The sequence below is a fragment of the Tamandua tetradactyla genome, chromosome 14, assembly GCF_023851605.1.
Source record: "Tamandua tetradactyla isolate mTamTet1 chromosome 14, mTamTet1.pri, whole genome shotgun sequence".
Taxonomy (NCBI): domain Eukaryota; kingdom Metazoa; phylum Chordata; class Mammalia; order Pilosa; family Myrmecophagidae; genus Tamandua; species Tamandua tetradactyla.
Window position 1 is genome coordinate 52,757,001 of NC_135340.1, and position 21,527 is coordinate 52,778,527.

The window sequence follows — 21,527 nt, forward strand, 5'->3', positions numbered from 1 at the left end:
ATAACAAAAGGGGGAAAAAAAAAACCAGAATCTCACATCTCCAGGCTTAAGGTAAAACATAAAACTTTTAGATAAAAACTTCTTAAAAAAACTTCTTTTAAGAAGATTTAGGAAAATCTTTAGGCAAAGACTTCTTAGCTATGATACCAAAAGAAAATAAATGATAAATTGGACTGCATCAAATAAAACATTTCTCCTCTTCAAAAAAACTGTTAAGAGAATGAAAAGACAAGTCATAGACTGGGAAAGAACATTTGCAAACTACATATCTCATAAAGGACTTAAAACTGGAATATATAAAGAACTCTCAAACTCAACAATAATAAAACAAACATTCCAATTAAAAAAGAGACTTAGGCACTTACCTAAGAGGATACAGACATGGCAAATAGGACCATGAAAATACATTTAACATTATTAGCGACACAGCAAAATGTAAATTAAAACTACTATGACATACCACTACATACCTACTAGAATGGCTAAAGTCAAAAATTCTGACAACTTGTTATTACTGCTGAGAGTGTGAAGCCACTGGCACTCTCAGACAGTACTAGAAGGAATGCAAAATAGTACAGCTATTCTGAAAAACAGAGTTCGGGCAGTTTATTTTAAAGGTAAACATACATTTACTATATAACTCAGTGTGCTAGTTTGAAAGGATTTATGTACCCTAGAAAAACCATGTTTTAATCCTAATCCCATTTTGTATAGATAGCTGTTTCTTCTAATCCTTATTCAGTACTGTATGTTGGAAACTTTAATTAGATTATCTCTATGGAGATGGGACTCAATCTAAGTAAGTGAGGTTATTAAACTTGATTGGGTGGAAATGTGCCTCCACCCATTTCAAGTGTGTCTTGATTACTTTACTGGAGTCCTTTAGAAGAGGAAGCATTTTTGGGAAAGGCTTGAGATTCTGAGAGAGCAAAGAATGATGACAGAATGACAAGAGAGAAAGCCATGAGATTTCAAGAGAGACAGAGTTCACCATTCACCAGCCCACAACACTTGGAGATGAAGGAGAATGCCCCTGGGGAAACTACATGAAACAAGAAGCCAGGAGAGAAACTAGCAGACTCTCACCATGTTTGCCATGTGCCCTCCCAGTTGAGAGAGAAATGCTGAACATCACTGGCCTTCCTGAACCAAGGTATCTTTCCCTGGATGCCTTAGATTGGACATTTTTATAGCCTTGCTTTAATTGGGATATTTTCTTTGCCTTAGATCTGTAAACTAGCAACTTATTAAATTCCCCCTTTTAAAAGCCATTCTGTTTCTGGTATATTGCATTCCAGCAGCTAGCAAAACTAGAACACTCAGCAATCACTCTTGGGCATTTATCCCAGAGAAATGAAAATTTATGTTCACACAAAAACTCGGATATGTGAATATTTATTCTATTCTATTCTATACATAAGCTCCAAAAACTAGAAACAACCCAAATGTCCTTCAATTCATGAATGAATAAACTGTATTACATTCATATGATGGAATACTACTCAGCATTAAAAAGAAACGAACTATTAATACCCACAATGACTTCGATGAATCTCAAAAGCATTAGTATGAGTGAAAGAAGCCAGACACAAGAGTACATAAGGTATGATTTCATTTATATGGCATTTGCTTATGGATATGGGGAGACTGTCACTATAAACAGGTAGTAAGGGGAGCTTTTGGGAGTGATAAAACTGTTTTGTATTTCATACATGTGTTAAAATTTGTGAACTATACAGCAAAAAAAGCCCATTTTCCTCTATGTTATAAAATAAAATTTAAAAAATCATCTTTCAGCAATATAATCTAATATTAAGGTACTAAGCTATAATTGTCCATTTTTTTAGGTAGATAATGGCATGATGATTATATTTCCAAAACATCCTTATCAATTAGATATTCATATTGAAAAACCTATGAGTGAAATGGCATGATGTCTTGGATTTGCTTTAACTCCTGAAAGGAGGGGAGTTGGGAAGAGGACACAGACTTGGCAATTGCTGAAGCTGAAGATGGGTGATAGGTACCTGGGTTTTCACTATATTCCTCTTTCTACATTATGTATGTTTGATATTTTTCATCATAAAGTTATTCAAATTTTTTAAAAATAGGACACTCAGGAGCACAGGGAATGTCACTGAAAGGTTGGAGAACAGAAACTTACAGCTGTGATTCTTGTCTGCCTGGCTCACCACTGTAGCACCAGTGGCAAACACAATGCATTGCACACAGACCATACTCCATAAATAGTTGCTGAATGAAGAAAAGAACAAATGCGGAGCAAACAGAGGGAGAGCTAAGTTTTTATCTTTAACCCTGTAGAAGGAAGAATAATAGTGGATTAGTCTTCTCAACTGAGAACAGAATAGGAGAAACTGGATTAAATTTTGAAAAATGTTTTAATGGCTCAAAGTCACAAGATCCATTTCTTAGTCTTCCCTTTATAAAATATCCCAGCCCACACTGGTTCCTACTTTGTGAACTCTTCTAATAAATGGCCTTAACAATTTCGTACTTGATATAATGCAGCTTTGAATTGTCCTCTTGGGTCTGGGCCTTATAAACCTTGGCTTCCTTATTAGATGATGAGATTAAAAATAGCTAACATGTATTGAGAACCCACCACAAATTCTGGCACTATTTTAAAATCTTCACATTCAACCTGTTCTAGTTTGCTAGCTGCTGTAATGCAATAAACCAGAAACAGAATGGCTTTTAAAAAGAGGAGCTTAACAAGTTGCTAGTTTACAGTTCTTCGGCCAAGAAAATGTCCCAATTAAATCAAGTCTATAGAAATGTTCAATCAAAGGCATCCAGAGAAAGATACCTTGGTTCAAGAAGGTCAATGAAGTTCAGGGTTTCTCTCTCAAGTGAGAAGGCACATGGCGAACACAGTCAGGGTTTCTCCCTCATCTGGAAAGGCATGTGGCGAACACGGCATCATCTGCTAGCTTTCTCTCCTGGCTTCCTGTTTCATGAAGCTCCCCGGGAGGCGTTTTCCTTCTTCATCTCCAAAGGTCGCTGACTGGTAGAGACTCTGCTTCTCGTGGCTATGTCATTCTCTGCTCTCTCAGAAATCTCTCTCATTCTCCAAAATGTTTCCTCTTTTATAGGATTCCAGTAAACTAATCAAGACCTACTCGAATGGGTTTAACAACCACTGTTGATTGAATCACATCTCCAGGGAGATGATCTAATTACAGTTTCAAACACGGAGTACTAATTAGGGATTAGAAGCAGCAGCTGCCTTTACAAAATGGGATTAGGATTCAAACATGGCTTTTCAAGGGTACGTCCTTTCAAACCAGGACACAACCCTACAATGCAAGTACTATTATCCCCAATCACAGGTGAAGAAACTCAGGCGATGAGACAGTCAATAACTTCTCCAAAGCCACACAGAACTGGGATTAAAACACAGCAGTTTGGCTCCATACTTGCCTCAATACCGCCTCTCATAAAGACATTGAGAACGCAGATTTCATTGTATATTTTTTGTATTCTTCTAGCAATGACCACTCACCTCAATACTGGGCATACAGTATGCATTTTAAAATCCAAATGGCTGGTGTATTATCTGGACTGTCTTTGTAAGTTCAAAGAGGATGTCTTCAGGGAAATATTTTAGCTGAAGTCTGTATCATTCTTAAACCCTCTTCTGTAGTTTCTATAATGTTTTATTTAACTCCACTATGAAAATTTCCATGACAAAAAAAATTCATGTATAATAAAGACAAAATGTTATTACTGAATCAGAGGTGTTCTAGTTTGCTAGCTCCCAGAATGCAATATACCAGAAACAGAATGGCTTTTAAAAAGGGGAATTTAATAAGTTGCTAGTTTACAGTTCAAAGGCCAAGAAAATGTGCCAATTAAAACAAGTCTATAGAAATGTCCAATCTAAGGCATCCAGGAAAAGATACCTCAGTTCAAGCAAGTTGAGGAAGTTCAGGGTTTCTCTCTCAAGTGAGAAGGCACATGGTAATCATAGTCAGGGTTTCTCCCTCAGCTGGAAGGGCACATCGCAAGCACGGCGTCATCTGCTAACTTTTGTTTCCTGGCTTGCCATTTCATGAAGCTCCCAGGGAGGCATTTTCCTTCTTCGTCTCCAAAGCACTGGCTAGTGGACTCTCTGCTTCATGGTGCTGCAGCATTCTCTGCTCTCTCTGAATCTCCTTATTCTCCAAAATGTTTCCTCTTTTATAGGACTTCAGAAACAAATCAAGACCCACCCAAATGGGTGGAGACACATTTCCCCCAATCCAGCTTAACAACCACTCTTGATTGGGTTATATCTGCACGGAGATGATCTGATTACAGATTCAGACAAACAGTATTGAATAAGGATTATTCTACCTTTACAAAATGCGATTTAGATTAAAACATGGTTTTCTAGGGGACATACATCCTTTCAAACCAGTGCAAGAGGTTAACATTTTTTAAAAGGAATTATGCCAAAGTTTTTCAAAATGGATACCAAAGTAACACTTGCAAAATAAAAATCCTTCTGGGGAAATTAATTTCATATTTCAGTGACAGTCCTTTCCTAAACATCTTCACTCCACACAAATGCAAAAACCCTTTAACAACAGAGGAACCTTCAAAGATTACTTGTCACTGAGGAGATTAAGTATAACAGGTTGCCCTCAGGGGTTTTGATTATTCTTAAGAATTCTCTCAACAATTTGTTTTGGAAAACTTCAATAATTGTCACAGTTCTGCTTTATATGTACTTTAAGAGTTAAAGAAAGCACCTGCAGTAAGCCGTGACTAACTTTCTAACAGAGGTGTGTGCTTGCTGAATATTTCTCATCTGGAAAAAAATAGATTTTTCCAAAGGATGAGTTTTCCCATTGACTTTTTAATTCTACAACATTTTATTAAAGAGAATTTAAAAGAGTGAGTTAGGTTTCTAATGAAATCTCATGACATCCAGACATATATTCGGGTTAGGTTAGGTCCCATGATATTCTGAAAACTCTGCATGTTGTATGTAGGTTTACATGTGAGACAATTTCAATAAAATGGCAAAAAAAAAAAGCTCTGATTTTCAAGTTTAGCCCAAATCTTTGTTGACACAATCAACTAAAAACATTCAAAGAAATGATAAAACTGCTGAGCAAGTAAAACTAATTTCAAAAAAAGAATGTGGAGCAGAACAATTTTAATGACAATAAAAATTAAAATGTTATCCTATCAAGGAGGACAATATACTAATCAAATTCACTACTCTATTTATATGTTAAAGGGATTCTCCAGGAAACCCTAACACCACTAGCACTACACCACTGACACTCCATCACCAGTGGCAAGAAAATGAATCAAGACATGACAATGTGGCCACTAGGTGGCACCTATACACTATTTCTTTCGTCCCTAGATTGTACTTCCTTCTTTGCTCTATCCCTAAAATATCAGCAGTGCAAGATTCAAAACACTCACTTTAAAAAATAAAATTAACCGGATACACGGGTTGTTCAGTGGTTAGAATGACTGCCTTTCATGCAGAAGACCCAGGTTCAATTCCCGGACTATGCACCCAAATAAATAAAATTAACAAACTAAAAAAAATTAGGAGACATTTTAAATTAAAAATATGCTCTCTCTAAACTTACTACATATAATGTCTTGGTTCATAGTCACCTCAGAAAATCTCACCAAACCGTAATTAAGTTGGCATTCTAATTTCCTCTCTTGTTGGCAACATACTGTTACAATATAGAATTGAGACAAATTCATTTTTTAAATTCTTTTTTGTCATAAATTTCTTCTAAACACATAAAAGGAATCCTTCCTGTCATCTTTGCATTTTAAGCCTCTTCTCCAATGGTAGAAAGAAAGGTTTTACTTCCATGTAGTGTAGGAGATCTTAATTCAGGGCTCATGTATATGTATATGTATACATGAGTATTTTTCTGGAAAAGAACTTCATAGCATTCATCAAGTTCTCAAAAGTGTTTCAAATCCCAAACAATTTAGAACCACACTATGTTAAAGAAATTCATTGTGTTAGACACCATAAGAGAGTGCATTATTGGGAAAATGCCTCTTCCAAGCACTCCAGAATCAAATCAGTAGACAGATACCTACTTTGCTATAGGTGATGCTTCTTGAACACAAAGTAGACAGACTGGTCCCTACTAACATTGATGCAACCATCTTTATTCACAAAATGAATATATTAAAGACAATTCAATTACAAGGAGAAAATAATGACTAGAATATGTTGTACAGCAAACTCTCCCATCAGAAAGATAAAGCTATATTTAAGCCAAACTATTATATTTGTAATCATAATAAAGAGATTAGTTACCTAAATGTCCAATCAAACAGCATAAATCACTGATGTCCACCAAGAGAAAACATTGGAAGTAGATGAACAATCGTTTGGGTACATTATTTATTTCTACCTTTATTCTTCCCATATGGGTTTTCTAAAGTAATTCATTTCTTATGCTGAAAATGTACTCTTCCATTCCCTCTTTAACCAAATCTAAACCATCAGTGAAAACCAACTTTATAAGTAGGAGGCCAAAACCTATGTATTAGGCTTTCAGGGATTCAGATGGTTTGGAGTGGGGTTGTTCTGATGAATTATAAAAATCTGCCTTGGCTCAGTCAAAGTCTCCCTAATTGGTCCTTAAGGAAACTACTGTGCACCAAGGGAAAAGCAACAATTTAATGTTAGCTGAAATTTTAGGGAAAAGTAACAATTTAATGTTAGCTGAAATTTAAATGAACCCATGAAGGGCATTTTCCCAACCAGAACAGGACACAAAATCTATTCCCACTTAACAGGCCTCCTCTGGCCAAAGCAGTAACCCCTGGATCTACCTACTTCTGGAAGAGAAAGAGGGATGAAAGGAGGAAAAAGAAAAAGGAGAGACCAGGGAAGGCCTCTTCCCACTACAAAGTCAAGCCAACCCAACTCCTGCCAGTGAAAGGAAGATAGAAAAAAAAATAACTTCATCCCTGGAAAATGTGGCCTCCGTGCAAATGGAGTATTTTGACCTAGATGTTGGCTTACACTTGAAAAGAAATAACATGGAGCAGGCAGGAAGCCTGAACTCTGCTTTGAGGCCAGAGCTATGTATATTCCAGGGGTACCTGGGAAGGTTCCATTCCTGCCAAAGACTTAATCTCCACATTCATTCTTCATTTCACAAAGTTAATGGAGTTGACCATTTCCAGTCAATGGGGTGAATATTCATTCATAAATGAAAAAATGGGACACAGTCTTTGGCCACAGCCTCAAAGGTAAAATAAGACATGTGGAGGAGAAAGACTCACAAAGAAGATGACATTTGAATGAATCTTTAAGAATGAGAAAGTGAAAAGCAAGAGGAAAAAGAACATGTGCAATGAATTAATGGCATCAAGCAGCTTTGTACGTTTAGGTACAGCAAGTAGTTCAGAGTGGCAGATACAGTGGGCAGATAGTGAGCTACTGCAAGAGATGAAACTGAAAAGAGATGCTAGGACAAAGGAGTGAAGGCCCATACATACCTGGCCAACAAATCTGGATTCTATCCTAAAGGTTACAGGGCCATTATAAGATGTTAACAGAAGAGTGACAGAATTATATTTCCATTCTAGAAAGATAATTCTTCCAACACTGTGGAAATGGACTAGAGAGACTGGCTTCAGGTAGACTAGTTAATGTGGGAAGCAGAAAGATCTGAAAGACATTTAAGAAGAATCATTATCTTATATTACTCCCTTCATAACTATGGGGTAAAAATACAGCCCTGGCTCTTATTTTTTCTAATTCATTGTACAAGGCTACATTATTAGCAGCAAGTCCAGTATCGAGTAGTCCCATCCCTATTCCAAATTGTCCAAAAACTCTACGGTCTGTCCTGCTTTCAAACACCAGGCTGAAAGATAAATGAAAAGTTTGATCAGTCCAAGACAGGTCAGCATTTCTAGCTGCTATGGTTCCTGCTAAAATCACAGAGCTGTCATTTTTGTCCAATGCTGTCATGAACCCTGATGATCCAGATCCACGCACAGGTTACAGTGGTGCCTCACACTCAGGACCCCAAGGTATTGCTGTTTTACCTTCACTCACATACTCTGCCAAAGAACCAATGCTGTCACAGGCACTGAGTACAGGAAAGCTTGTAAAAGCTTCAGCCCAGCCTTCCCCCCAGGAGCCTCCAAAGGCCATAATGCTGAACCTGGCTCATCAGTCCAGCCTCCTCCTTTCTTCGCGGTGAACTTCCCTTTGGGTTCTTTGAAATCCTCTTCTTCCAAGGAACCACAGCTCTGAGAGACAACCTCAGTCCTTCAGAGAGTTCTAGTAAAACTGAGCTGAAAAAGGGAAGGTGTTAAAATCTGGTTCCTTTCCTCCCAGAAGGTTACTTGGTCCCTGTGCTGGAATCAGCAGTGCATAGTAAGGATACTGGAAGCAGTGACATTTTCCCGGCCACCAAGTTCTAGTCACTCTTCTCTTAGAACAGTGGTTACCTATTTGCCTTGAATAATTAATAGTGTCCTGTCAAGTGTTTAGGGAAGTGTGGTTTGTCATGATAACACTTTATTTCTACCTAAAAAGAAAGGTACCTAGACATTTCACTCAGTAAGAGTGAAAGAGAAGGAAACAAAAGAAAAGAAAGAGACATATCATGCCAAGCACCACTGCATTTACTTGTTAGAAGATGAAGAACAAAGAAATAACAAGGATGATCTGAGGTGTCTAAACTTGGTAACTAAGTAGATGGTGATACAACTGCTCCCGGTTTGAGTCCTATAGATGGGGTATCACCTGTATACAGGATGCCTTTGGGCGGATTAGAAAAAGTGTCCCTTTGGTTGGGCTTGCCCTTATTAAACTTATTCCTGCAAAGGAGAAGTTAAGCCTACTTATGACTATGCCTAAGAGTCACCCCCAAAAAACCTCTTTCGTTGCTCAGATGTGGCCTCTCTCTAAGATAACTCCATAGATGAACTCACTACCCTCTCCTCTATGTGGGGCATGACTCCCAGGGGTATAAATCTCCCTGGCAACATAGGACAGGACTCCTGAGGATGAGACTGGCTCTGGCATCATGGGATTGAGAAAGCCTTCTTGACCGAAAGGGGGAAGAGAAATGAAACAAAATAAAATTTCAGTGGCTGAGAGATTTCAATTAGCAAGAGGTCATTCTCAAGGTTACTCTTATGTAATATATAGATATCCCTTTTCAGTTTTTGGTGTACTGGAGTAGCTAGAGGGAAATACCTGAAACTGCTGAATGGTAATCCAGTAGCCTTGACAGTATCTTGAAGACGATAATATATAACTATATAGCTTTGACATGCAACTGTGTAACTGAGAACCTTGTGACTGACATTCCTTTATCCAGTGTATGGACAGATAAGCAAGAAAATAAATGGGAGGTATGGGATGTTTTAGGTGTTTTTTTTTTTTTTGCTTTTATTTTTATTTTTATTCTTATTTTATCTTTTTTGAAGTAAAGAAAATGTTCAAAAATCTATTGCGACGATGAATGCACAGCTATATGATGATACTGTGAACCCAATTGTACACTTTGGATGATTATATGGTATATGAATATATATCTTAATAAAGTTGCATTTAAAAATAAAACAAAAAAAAAGTCATTGGGGACTGCCTGATATCAAGTATGTCCCCTGATGCAGTGAGAGATGTCCAACATCACCCCTGCAGTCTCCTATCCAAGGGTTTGGTTTGTCTGAATCTAGTCATGAAGGGACAATCAGTTGAATACCAAAAGAGGAAAGTTCTGCAGAACTCGTTTGGACTCTTTAAGAAACTCAAGGTCATAAAAGAAAGAGGGAGAAGGAGCTATTCTAAATGCATCTTTTATGTATGCTGAGAAAGTGCTGGATCTTAGGATATGCACACTGAGCTATGGGGGTATAAAGCATCATTATGTGTGCAACATGCTCTCAAGTGAAAAGCGGTAAGAATGTGTATATAGAGAAAAGGGGAGTGGTTGCAGCAAAATATCCATGGTCCAGGTGAGGAACATACAGGTGTTCAGAGTACTGAACTTCCTGAAGATTTAAGCTTTAAAAATTAATTTAAAATAAAAGCAACTAGCAAACCTGTGATTTGAACCAAACTCCTCAGCCCAGTCCTGAGGGCACCATCATCTTCAGACTCTTACTTGACTCCCTTCCTCCAAGGCAGACTCCACACGACCAAGGGTTTTAACTTATATATGATTACCTACCCTCTTCAGGATTAGATGACCATCATTTGTGAGGCCCTAGAGGGAAATAGAAGTTACCTCCCATTCTCAGGAATTCCTTTTATATTTTCTAATCTGATACTGAGTAATAGGAACAGCAAACTTTTACTGAGTTCTCCTGCGTTCTGTTCCAGGCACTGTGTGATGGTTTTATCTGTATTCTCTCACTTTATACACACAGCATTCCTACTCAATGCATTTCTTAACTATTCCCATTTTGTCAGATGAAAAAACTGAGTTTTGGAAAGGCTAAGCACCTTGCCTAAGACTGGCTGAGTTTTAAATTCTGGGGTGACACTGGATACCCTTGTCTGGTTTTGAACTTCAAGAAGATACTTCAGTTTCATCTAACCAACTAATTATGATAAGGAAACTCACAGAGTTTAGAATATAGGTTACCAGGAGATGAATTAAGGTTAGAGAATGGGGAACTGAAACTTAACTTGTATATAATTTCTATTTAGATTGATGATAAAGGTCTGGCAATGAGTGGCAATAATGGTAGCCTATTATTGTGAGTGTAATTAAAAGCACTGATCTACACAGGTGAATGTGTTTAAAAGGGGAAACTTTAGGTTATATATATATATATATTAGTAGAATACAAAGTAAAATATAAAACTTAGGACCGTGAAACACAGATAATCCTATTGCGCTGTAGTTAATAGTAAAAGAATGTTTGTTCATAAATTAAAACATATGTACAATACTAATACAAGGTGTTAATAGGGTGCTATATGGAAAAATAAACCTAATATAAATTATGGATGATAAATATGTATGATTATAATAGATAGTATAATTATAATAATTTTTCATTTATCAGTTGTAACAAAGGTAACCATGTTAAAAAATAGTACAATTATTTTAAAACGTACTCTCTCACCAATTGCAACAAATTTTCCACAACAATGCAAGTGTTCAGGGAGGGGTGTACATATAAAATTCTGATGTTTACATATGATTGTTTAGTAAACCCATACCTTCTCAAATAAATTTTTTTTTAATTCCTCTAATCATTAAAAAAAAAGTGTCCCTTCAGGCAGAAGCAAACCTACTGAAGGACTTGGCCAGTGACTAGAGCCTTTTGCATATAGAGAAAGTCACCTGTTCTTCTGGGCGTACTTAGCAATATGCCAACTAATTCAACTCATCTAACGGAGCACAGAGGATTGCAGCCTCTTTTCGCTCCCTAGCCAGTGCAGAGCAGGTACAAAGCAACCCAGTGGCCCTGTCTGAGACTGCCCAAGGCCAAATGTTCTTCTTCAAGAAATTCCAGGATGACTCTCTGTTCTTGGGAAATTGAAATCCTCCCACACATCTTATCTGTTAAATAGGAGAAATTCTAATGAGATCACAAAAAGAGATTTTTCATGAGGTTTTCGTGAGAGGCAGGAGGGAAAGAAACACTGGACTGGAAGTTGAAGTGTCTCTCAACCAGATTTGATTCTTATCTAATTTTACTCTGAGAAAAGAAAGTTTCTGTGGTTCTCGCATCTACTCTTTGAATAGCCAATTCTCAAGGGGATAATCATCAGAACTTTAACACATTCATTAAAGAACCTTAGAGCTTTTTAATTTTTAAAAAAGTGGCATAATTGTTTTAAGGAACTAGAATAGCAATTAGTGTCACAAAGAGAAAAAATTAGTTTGCTTTTTTTGTGCTGACAGTGAAATGTAAGATTCTGCTAAACGCTAGTTAAGTACTACAAATTATGATGCTTCTCTACAAAACTTAATAAAAGAATAGAGAACACTGATGGGAAAAGAAAAAGATTTCATAGGAAATTTATAGGTATGTAGATTTAACAGTGGGGAGGACGTACAATCAATAAGTAGCATAAGGAGAGAGAGCCCCAGACCAGGAAACAGAGACTTCTGTGCTAGCATCAGTCATGCTATCAGCTACCTGTGTGGTCTTTGGCAGCCACTTTGTATTAATCCTTAAATTACCCAGATTGAGGAGTTATTTAAAAATCAAATAAGATAGTTAATATGGGAAATCCTTGCAACCATAAACCATTATTCATCAGCAAGTATTACAATTATGTTGCTACAAATTGTGTTTAGCATTTCACATCCCAAAACTATCTAAGCATTAGGCAGCATTTTACAGATATTTAAAAGTATATTATAAAAAAATTTAAAAAATAAAAAAAGTACATTATAAAGTTTAGGATTACATTCTGACGAGAAGAAAATACAGAGCTCTTTAAGAAAAAAAAAATGCATCAGTCAGATCTTCAATCCCACATCCTAAATAAAGAGTTTAATCTTTTCATATAACAAACAAAACCTGTTATCCTATAAAGAGAAAGTACTAAACCCTCAATTTAAGGACTAGTTACAACTGATTAAAGTAAGGATACTTATAATTTAGTGTATGAGAATGTACACTGAAATGTAATTAGTACCTATGAATTAAAGCAAGAAGGATTAAGCTAATTCATGGAATGCTGTTGGAGTTACAAGACTTGGGTTAAAAAAAGAAAATGGTTCCTTCTGTTCGTACATCAGCTAAGCTGCTTCAATTTTCCTCTCACCAATGTGAATGGAAGAAAAGGGGTGTCAAGCCCTGTCCATGGCATTATGCCTACTTTGCACTGCAACCCTCAAAACTTGGGTCCAAGCAGAAGGGACAGGCTACCCTTAGTTCATGTCCCAGCTTAATTTATATGGTAATTAGAGCCCTGCTGCCAGAAAGGAGAGCATCTGCCAAAAAAAGGCCTCACAATAACAAAACTGACAAAGACTGTGATATTGGCAAAGTGCTGACTAGGAAATTTCTTTTCTCTCTTTTAAAAGCCATAAAGTACTGTTCATGTTATTACTAGCCGGGAATTTTTAACAGTTTTGCACTGACAGCAATTATTTAACACTTGCACAAAACAATAGTTTCACACCGTTTCATAAACCCGTAAGTTCTGTGACTTCACTTTCACTGGCTGGATTTTATGGTCTGGTAGCTCCTGAACAGTCAAGTTTACAAGCCACAAAACAGTATAAAAATTATTTGAAACAACGATTTTTTGGTACCATTGCAGATATTGTTAATGGATGAGTCGAGCTCCATAATCATGAAGTTAAAAGATGTGTTTGCCCGTTTGTTCTCTGATGGGCAGACACCGACAGGGAATCAAAGATTCCCATGCTGCATGCATGTTTGTAGATCTATACCACATCCAATATTTTCAAAGCATCTTCCAGAATAAGATTTAATTATTTTCACAAAATATTTAAGATAGAACTATCTTATTACCTTTCTCAGGAAATAAAATTCATTCAAATATTTGAATACCAACTCTGCTAAGCCTGGAATAAGTAGTATGGCAGATACAAAGAAGAGGAAAAATCCAAGGATACTGTGTTCCGATATTTATCCTGTAACTGGAGCGCTAAGATCAAAGAATGATAATAGAAATCATATACATCTAAAGAACTCTCCTGGAAGTCAGGAAACATGTTATGGACAGGCCACTTAAGCCCTGTTGTCCTAGTGTCCTCACCTGGAACAACGGAGGTGGTGATAGCTATGCCACTTACTTCCAAGGTTGTCCTGAAGATAGAATCAAAACTGTAGAGAGAAGCACTTTGAAAACAGGGATGCACTATAAAAATAAAGGAAATTATTATGTTCTGAAAATGATAAAAGTGAATTTTTTCACTCTGATTCAGAGATTTTAATATGTAACCATCTTAGCACTGAGTCTTAGAATCTTGCTCCATTTACTATGAGTTACCACTAGAAATTCCCTAAACTGGTGTTGAGAACATAGAAATCAAAATTTCAAAGTTTTAAGAATCATGAAATGTGTCTAAAGGGAATATGTGGATAAAAATTGATGGCTAAAACCAGCCAGCATTATAAAGTAAAGCCAACTTGAATAAGATACGAATTATATACCAAAATTCTCAATGACTATATAAATTAATGTCTTTATATATATATCTACATGTCAAGTTTAAATTACATTATAACTCATTTTTTAAGGTTTTTTTAGTCAACCAACCAGAGTCAATAACATATCTCATGTGAGTTAGAAGCCACAGAAAAATCATAATAAATCGCATCATGTATTTTTCTTAGCCCATTTAGTCACCTATAAATTTGTAATAGAGGTTCACTGGCAGTGGGGTTTATACTTTCCTGACCTATAGAATCATGGGACCTTAGGGTTTTAGTGCTTCTAGGTTGTACTTCTCTAACATTTCTATTTCTTGGCATTTTATCTGTTTCCTTAGACTGTAAGCAAAAGGTATACCACACCCACCATTCTGACAAGGTATTAGCTGCCCATCTGAGGTAGTCCTTGAAGTCTGAAGTAAAATACATGGCTGGCCACTGCCTTTGGTATCCTCTGTGGGCCTGCCTCCATAGTTGCGAATCTCCATCCATATCCTTGTGATATGCAGCATCTCCTCTGACTGTTTCATTCCACTCCTTCCTTCTGAATAATAATAACTCAAGCTCTACCTGTAAGGTTTCTTTCCTATTTGCCAAATATTGAAAATACTACCCTGCATTCTGCAAAAGTCTTTATAATTTTTGTTTATATACTGCCACTGATATTATATTTGTCTTGCACCTTCTATTTAATTTTAAATTTTAATTTAAATTCTTAGAGATGCAGACTTAATATGTTACTATTACTTACTATTGTTAACATTTTCCTACCCAAAAGTATGGCAGGGGGTAAAGACACCTTTCCACACTATGAGAGTCCTGTTCTTTAACACGGATTTCAAATATGAGTACACCGTTATGAATCCAATGATTGCTAGAAATATCCGAGTGGTTGCCAAAGAAACTTTTCTGAAGGATAACCTTAAGCCACTGATGTTGATTACAGGTGTTTTCATATAATATGGAGATGGAATAAATAAAAATAAAAGCAGTGAGTTTGCTACTTCTCAGTTAACATTAAAGTTAAATATTAAAGCAGACACACTTAAGAAATTACATTTACTATGTTTTTACTTAACACTGCTTATCTAAATCCTAGATCTTAAGAAATGTAGTTAAGAAGAGATTAGCAGCAAACTTCAAAGCTAGTATCAGGAGTTTTAGCAAGAACATAATTATATGGTGATTTCCTTGACATTATTTACTCAAAACATACTCCAGGGATGATACAGAGCTTAGACATGAAAGAATATAAATACTTTTGGTGAATCATTTCAAGAAAAACAAACCAGGCTGCAACAACAAGCATGCATTTCTCACAAATTACTCCATATAACAAACAAGAAAGTTTTAGAAAACAGCATCTTGCAAACCTTTTTAATAGTGGAAAACAATAAGTAGAAACAACATTTTGTAAATAGTTAAATTTGTAACATATATGACAAAGACTATATATATATATATATATATATATATATATATATATATATATATTTTTGTATGCTGTATGGCGGGGGTCACATTTCATTTTTTTTCCATGTGAGTATCCCCTTATTGCAGCACCATTTGTTGATTTTTGTTTGGTTGGTTTTTGTTTGTTTGGCTTGTTTGTTTGTTGGGGAACTGCAAGGGCTGGGAATCAAACCTGGGTCTCCTGTATGGCAGGCAAGAATTCTACCACTGAACTACCCTTGCACCCCCTCAAAGCCTATATATTTTAAATCTACAAAGATAACTTTTCATTTAAAAGAGTGAAAGAAAACATCTTAATAAAAAAAAAGGTACAAATAGGCAATTCAACGAAGAAGAAAGACTAATTGCTAGTAAGTATTTGAAAACGCGTCCAAATTCACTATTAACCAGAAATGTAAATTAAAGTAACAATACCGGTTTTAAACTATCAGATGGGCAAAATTTTAAAGAATGATTAACACTGTTGGCATGGATACAGCATTCTAGAACACTGTTAGCGCAAGTATAAATTAAATATCCTCTCTGGAGGGCAATTTGGCAACATATATCCAAAGTTTACTCATACACTCTGACTCAGCAATTTAATCTATCCTGAGAAAATAATTAAATAAATGCATATTCAAGGATGCTCACTGCATCATGGTTTACAATAATAAAAATAATTGACTGTATCTAAAAACAAAGAAAGAGGAAATTTGTTCAATAGACATTCTATATAGTGGCATACTATTTAAAATAAGGTAGGTCCTACCTTACCAACAGAGGTGTTTGCCCATAATGTACTATTTAGTAAAACAGCAGGCTATAAAATATATATAGAGTATGATCCTGTTTTTGTAAAAGACAAAGAAACAAGGAAGGAAGGAAAGGAAGAGGAGAGAAGAAGAGAAGAGGGAGGGGTATATGAGTTTTAGGAGGGTAGGAATAATTTAGTTTGTGGAAAGACCTGAATCAGAATGATACCAGGCTAAGGGTTGTGTTACAGGTCACAATTCTTGGACATATAATTATTGGTGATTTTCCTTTCTTTACAGTTTTCTGTGTGGATTTTCTAAAAAGCCATTTTTATGTGAAAATACATTTAAACCATGACTAGATTTGCATAATTACTTTATAATTAAAAAAGAAATTATTCAACAAATTTTCCTCTTTTATCTTCAGAGGCAGTCATCTATTATTTCTAGCTTGGCACAGGAGAATACTTTGTCTTCACAAAGTGTGTCACTAAGCATACAGGGGGAAAAAACTGCTTTGAAGTCTGCAGAGACCCTTTTAGAATGCTCTCTAGTACTTTCAGTAGGAGGCACTTAGGTGGGGGCAGGGCCTTTAACTACTGGTAAATAGAGTATCTGATGCTGGTTGCCCAAAAAGAGGTGAAACTGAGAGTATTCTTTTCTCTGTCTTCCAGATTACACATGTGGTTTTGGTAATTTTTTATTTCAATTTTCATATCCTAGCCATCTCTTTTTTTTTCTTTTTTTAGATTATATCTAACAAACCAGGTCAGACTCTCTTTGAAAAAACAGTTAGATGCTTTATATGGGGCCTTTTTCCTTACCATCATTAGACACCCCTAGAATTTACTAATCTTTTTTCTAGAATTGCCCTGTCCAATACAGTAGTCACTAGCCTACATGGCTAGTGAGCACTTGAAATGTGGCCAGTCCAAATCAAGGTGTGCTAAAAGTGTAAAATGCAGACTGGATTTCAAAGAATTAATATGAAAAACTTATATTTCATTAATAATTTTCATATTGATTACACGTTGAAATTTGCTTTTTTGGATATAATAGATTAAATGCTATTTTACCTGTTTCTTTTTACCTTTTTAATGTGACTATTAGAAAATTTAAAATCATATATGTGGTTCATATTTTATTTTTTTTTTATTTTTTTTTATGTTTTTTTTATTAATTAAAAAAAGAATTAACAAAACAATTAGAAATCATTCCAATCTACATGTACAATCAGTAATTCTTAATAACATCACATAGTTGCATATTCATCATTTCTTAGTACATTTGCATCGATTTAGAAAAAGAAATAAAAAGACAACAGAATAAGAATTAAAACAATAATAGAAAGAAAAAAAAACAAAAAAAACAAAAACAAAAAACCTATACCTCACATGCAGCTTCATTCAGTGTTTTAACATAATTGCATTACAATTGGGTAGTATTGTGCTGTCCATTTCTGAGTTTTTATATCCAGTCCCGTTGTACAGTCTGTATCCCTTCATCTCCAATTATCCCTTCTTTTTTTTTTTTTTTTAATTAACGGAAAAAAAGAAATTAACCCAACATTTAGAGATCATACCATTCTACACATGCAATCATTAATTCTTAACATCATCACATAGATGCATGATCATCATTTCTTAGTACATTTGCATTGGTTTAGAAGAACTAGCAACATAACCGAAAAAGATACAGAATGTTAATATAGAGAAAAAAATAAAAGTAATAATAGTAAAATCAAAACAAAACAAAACAAAACAAAACAAAAACCTATAGCTCAGATGCAGCTTCATTCAGTGTTTTAACATGATTACTTTACAATTAGGTATTATTGTGCTGTCCATTTTTGAGTTTTTGTATCTAGTCCTGTTGCACAGTCTGTATCCCTTCAGCTTCAATTACCCATTGTCTTACCCTGTTTCTAACTCCTGCTGAACTCTGTTACCAATGACATATTTCAAGTTTATTCTCGAATGTCCGTTCACATCAGTGGGACCATACAGTATTTGTCCTTTAGTTTTTGGCTGGATTCACTCAGCATAATATTCTCTAGGTCCATCCATGTTATTACATGGTTCATAAGTTTATCTTGTCTTAAAGCTGCATAATATTCCATCGTATGTATATACCACAGTTTGTTTAGCCACTCTTCTGTTGATGGAGATTTTGGCTGTTTCCATCTCTTTGCAATTGTAAATAATGCTGCTATAAACATTGGTGTGCAAATGTCCGTTTGTGTCTTTGCCCTTAAGTCCTTTGAGTAGATACCTAGCAATGGTATTGCTGGGTCGTATGGCAATTCTATATTCAGCTTTTTGAGGAACCGCCAAACTGCCTTCCACAGTGGTTGCACCCTTTGACATTCCCACCAACAGTGGATAAGTGTGCCTCTTTCTCCGCATCCTCTCCAGCACTTGTCATTTTCTGTTTTGTTGATAATGGCCATTCTGGTGGGTGTGAGATGATATCTCATTGTGGTTTTGATTTGCATTTCTCTAATGGCCAGGGACATTGAGCATCTCTTCATGTGCCTCTTGGCCATCCGTATTTCCTCTTCTGAGAGGTGTCTGTTCAAGTCTTTTTCCCATTTTGTAATTGGGTTGGCTGTCTTTTTGTTGTTGAGATGAACAATCTCTTTATAAATTCTGGATACTAGACCTTTATCTGATATATCATTTCCAAATATTGTCTCCCATTGTGAAGGCTGTCTTTCTACTTTCTTGATGAAGTTCTTTGATGCACAAAAGTGTTTAATTTTGAGGAGTTCCCATTTATTTATTTCCTTCTTCAGTGCTCTTGCTTTAGGTTTAAGGTCCATAAAACCGCCTCCAGTTGTAAGATCCATAAGATATCTCCCAACATTTTCCTCTAACTGTTTTATGGTCTTAGACCTAATGTTTAGATCTTTGATCCATTTTGAGTTAACTTTTGTATAGGGTGTGAGAGATGGGTCTTCTTTCATTCTTTTGCATATGGATATCCAGTTCTCTAGGCACCATTTATTGAAGAGACTGCTCTGTCCCAGGTGAGTTGGCTTGACTGCCTTATCAAAGATCAAATGTCCATAGATGAGAGGGTCTATATCTGAGCACTCTATTCGATTCCATTGGTCGATATATCTATCTTTATGCCAATACCATGCTGTTTTGACCACTGTGGCGTCATAATATGCCTTAAAGTCAGGCAGCGCGAGACCTCCAGCTTCGTTTTTTTCCCTCAAGATGTTTTTAGCAATTCGGGGCACCCTGCCCTTCCAGATAAATTTGCTTATTGGTTTTTCTATTTCTGAAAAATAAGTTGTTGGGATTTTGATTGGTATTGCATTGAATCTGTAAATCAATTTAGGTAGGATTGACATCTTAACTATATTTAGTCTTCCAATCCATGAACACGGTATGCCCTTCCATCTATTTAGGTCTTCTGTGATTTCTTTTAGCAGTTTGTTGTAGTTTTCTTTATATAGGTTTTTTGTCTCTTTAGTTAAATTTATTCCTAGGTATTTTATTCTTTTAGTTGCAATTGTAAATGGGATTCGTTTCTTGATTTCCCCCTCAGCTTGTTCATTACTAGTGTATAGAAATGCTACAGATTTTTGAATGTTGATCTTGTAACCTGCTACTTTGCTGTACTCATTTATTAGCTCTAGTAGTTTTGTTGTGGATTTTTCCGGGTTTTCGACGTATAGTATCATATCGTCTGCAAACAGTGATAGTTTTACTTCTTCCTTTCCAATTTTGATGCCTTGTATTTCTTTTTCTTGTCTAATTGCTCTGGCTAGAACCTCCAACACAATGTTGAATAATAGTGGTGATAGTGGACATCCTTGTCTTGTTCCTGATCTTAGGGGGAAAGTTTTCAATTTTTCCCCATTGAGGATGATATTAGCTGTGGGTTTTTCATATATTCCCTCTATCATTTTAAGGAAGTTCCCTTGTATTCCTATCTTTTGAAGTGTTTTCAACAGGAAAGGATGTTGAATCTTGTCGAATGCCTTCTCTGCATCAGTTGAGATGATCATGTGATTTTTCTGCTTTGATTTGTTGATATGGTGTATTACATTAATTGATTTTCTTATGTTGAACCATCCTTGCATACCTGGGATGAATCCTACTTGGTCATGATGTATAATTCTTTTAATGTGTTGTTGGATACGATTTGCTAGAATTTTATTGAGGATTTTTGCATCTGTATTCATTAGAGAGATTGGTCTGTAGTTTTCTTTTTTTGTGATATCTTTGCCTGGTTTTGGTATGAGGGTGATGTTGGCTTCATAGAATGAATTAGGTAGTTTTCCCTCCACTTCGATTTTTTTGAAGAGTTTGAAGAGAATTGGTACTAATTCTTTCTGGAACGTTTGGTAGAATTCACATGTGAAGCCATCTGGTCCTGGACTTTTCTTTTTAGGAAGCTTTTGAATGACTAATTCAATTTCTTTACTTGTGATTGGTTTGTTGAGGTCATCTATGTCTTCTTGAGTCAAAGTTGGTTGTTCATGTCTTTCCAGGAACCCGTCCATTTCCTCTAAATTGTTGTATTTATTAGCGTAAAGTTGTTCATAGTATCCTGTTATTACCTCCTTTATTTCTGTGAGGTCAGTAGTTATGTCTCCTCTTCCATTTCTGATCTTATTTATTTGCATCCTCTCTCTTCTTCTTTTTGTCAATCTTGCTAAGGGCCCATCAATCTTATTGATTTTCTCATAGAACCAACTTCTGGCCTTATTGATTTTCTCTATTGTTTTCATGTTTTCAATTTCATTTATTTGTGCTCTAATCTTTGTTATTTCTTTCCTTTTGCTTGCTTTGGGGTTAGCTTGCTGTTCTTTCTCCAGTTCTTCCAAATGGATAGTTAATTCCTGAATTTTTGCCTTTTCTTCTTTTCTGATATAGGCATTTAGAGCAATAAATTTCCCTCTTAGCACTGCCTTTGCTGCGTCCCATAAGTTTTGATATGTTGTGTTTTCATTTTCATTCGCCTCGAGGTATTTGCTAATTTCTCTAGCAATTTCTTCTTTGACCCAGTCGTTGTTTAGGAGTGTGTTGTTGAGCCTCCACGTATTTGTGAATTTTCTGGCACTCTGCCTATTATTGATTTCCAACATCATTCCTTTATGGTCCGAGAAAGTGTTGTGTAAGATTTCAATCTTTTTAAATTTGTTAAGACTTGCTTTGTGACCCAGCATATGGTCTATCT

General features: G+C 35.8%; 1 protein-coding gene across 4 annotated transcripts in view; it reads right to left on the reverse strand.

Annotated features, from left to right (window-relative positions):
* FSIP1 (fibrous sheath interacting protein 1) overlaps positions 1-21,527 on the reverse strand; it is a 213,914-nt gene that overhangs the window by 77,241 nt on the left and 115,146 nt on the right. The window lies entirely within an intron of this gene.